A 2,982-nucleotide genomic window follows, 5' to 3' on the forward strand; every position below is an offset into this window, starting at 1 on the left:
GCATAAGTGTAAACAGCCACTGTTTTGCATTTGGTTCAGTATTCTCTATGATTTTATGTGTGGTCTCTTGATCTATCAGTGCCCATACACTCCTCGACATTGTGCATTCAAGCAAAGAATGACGCCATGAGTCCTGTGCTCCACACAACCCGCACTGGTCTGAGTCAGCCATGTGGCGATGTGCTCTTACGTCATTAGTTGGTAATGAGTGTTTCGAGAGCCTCCACAAGAACATTCTGATTTTCCCCGGGACTTGTGTCTTCCAAAGCAATTTCCACGCTTCCCCTCCGCATCTGAGCTAGATGGGCCTGCGGTCCCCTTCCAGCCATGCCTCCCTTTCGCTGCTTAGTGGCAACAAGCATATTATATGCAGACTTTATAGAAAAAGAACCGTGTTTCTCAAAGTGCCACGCCCAAAAATCCGGTATATTTCTAGTGCACAACGGAATTCTGAGTATGGTCTGGACATCTATTGTATGAAGGTAGCTTGAAGGAGCTGAATATTCCATGAAGCTGTTGTATTGTTAATGAGATCGGACACTTTAGTGGGACGATTTGGAACAATACTTCCGTATGGTCTGAACATTCCTTCTCTCGGTAACCAATTCTGTGACCAAATGTCAGTAGCAGCGCCATTGCCAATACGCTTTATGAGACCTTGCTTTAAAGTATCCCTGCTTTCGACTATGGCGCGCCATACCTGGCTCGGGTGACTTCCAAGCTCGGCCTCAAGGATGTCAGTGTTTGGGTAGTAAATGCTCTTCAAAACACGTGCACTCAGGGACTCCGGGCTCTGTAGCAATCTCCATGCTTGCCTAGCCAGCATTGCTAGGTTGAATAATTCGAAATCTTTGAAACCCAAACCCCCCATATTCTTGGGTTGTGTCATAGTTTTCCATGAGACCCAATGAGACTTATGTTTTCCTTCCTTGCTCCCCCACCAGAACTTTCTGATTAGCATATTTAGGTGTTCACACAATCCTCTGGGCAGCTTGAAATAAGACATGGAGAAAACAGGTACAGTCTGGGCAACAGACTTGACCAACACCTCCTTTCCGGCCGTGGACATAGTGCGCTCAATCCAACCTTGAACCTTACTCCAGAGTCGATCTTTTAGATATTTAAATGAACCATTCTCTGAGCTGCCAATATCAGAAGGCATTCCCAAATACTTTTCATTGAGGGTTTCATTAGGGACATGAAGGATCGTTTTAATATCTTGTCTGACCGATTCTGGTACCCCTTTGCTGAAATAAATTGATGATTTATCATGATTAAACCGTTGCCCGGTTGCCCGGCAGTATGTGTCCAGAACATGGTGCACCTCATTAGCTCCCATACTATTTGCCTTCAAAAATAGTAGGCTGTCATCAGCGAATAGGAGATGGCTCACTGGTGGCGCCGAAGGAGCAACCTGTAGACCATTCAAGTTGGATGACTCATTTTTGGATTTCAAAAGGCACGAAAGGTTCTCTGCTGCTATCAAGAACAAGTATGAGGATATCGGGTCCCCTTGTATGATTCCACGTGAAGGTTTAAATTGTTGTAGTCTCTTCCCATTGAACAAGACAGAGAAATTTACCGTAGTAACCAGGCTCATCACAATATCTACCCATCTGGTATTGAAACCCAGTTTAAGCATAATGGCTCTGAGGTATGGCCACTCCGCCCTATCATAAGCTTTCGTCATGTCAAGTTTGAGGGCACATGACTGATTCTTCTTGGCCTTGTTCTGCTTCATAAAGTGCATGCACTCGTAGGCTGTTATAATATTATCAGTGATCAATCTGCCTGGCACAAAAGCTGACTGCTCCTCTTGGAAGCTAATTAGTAGTACCTCACATGCAAGCTCAACAAAAAAAGTCAGTGTTTTAAATAGTGGGCTATGCTAAATAACGGTGGACCTCCAAATCAGCTATAGCGGGCTATTTTGTACATGAGACTATTTAGCGGCACCCTGTTGAAAAGGCTATAGCGGGCTACAGCATGGCTATAGCCGGCTATTTAAAACTATGAACAAAAACCTAACATACTCACAACTCACTGAACGGCTATTACTATAGCCGATAAAATTTGTGTAGCAACAGCTAAGGTTCTAAGAATGTACGACATAACTAGATCATCAACATAAATTTAATCGGCAAAGTAAACTTTCTTGCGCCATAATTTGGATCGGAATCCATAGCACATCAGGTACTGGATATGGTTTAGAATTGATCAAGATGAATTTAGGCATAGAAAATAAATTGAAGATTGGCCATAAAGAGGAATATGGCCTAACAAACACTTGATTTCTCAAAGAGTTGCAGGTGGAAGAAGAAGGAGAAACACAATATATTTTTTTGGTCTGAAACAGGGACAAAATTTTACCCAAAAGACACCTGACATCTTGGAGCATGCTACCTCCTTTCACAAAGAATGGTTTGATCCGGCTGAAGGTTTAGCTTGTAAACTTAGGGCGGATATCTGCAACAATTATGAGGAATTAAGTTGTAAATGTTGAACATGTGTACAAGTACGTAGGTCTGGGTTTTGTATGCCGCACCAGTAGTGTCTCTCTCCTCCTGTATGTACCTGTATCTTGGGAGCAAGACCCCGGTCGCACCCCTTATACCTATATATATATGTGGCTAGTGCATGATCAATAATTGTCGATGCACCAAACCATTCGTTACATGGTATCCACTAGTAGAAAACGGACCATTAGCACCGGTTCGTAAGGGCCTTTAGTGCTAAAGTTTCGGCACTAAAGCCCCCCCCCCCCTTTAGTACCGGTTCAGCACGAACCGGTGCTAAAGGGGATCCACGTGGCACGAGCCAGCTCCGGGGGCCGGGAGCCCTTTAGTACCGGTTGGTAACACCAACCGGCACTAAATGGTTGTGGGGTTTTTGGTTTTATGATTTCTTTTTCATTTAATTTTGTGTTTTCCATTTTAATTCTTTTTCGGTTGCTGGTATTTTACGGTACTACACATTGTACAC

This window comes from Triticum aestivum, chromosome 5A (genome assembly GCF_018294505.1).
Source record: "Triticum aestivum cultivar Chinese Spring chromosome 5A, IWGSC CS RefSeq v2.1, whole genome shotgun sequence".
In the NCBI taxonomy this organism is placed as follows: Eukaryota; Viridiplantae; Streptophyta; class Magnoliopsida; order Poales; family Poaceae; genus Triticum; species Triticum aestivum.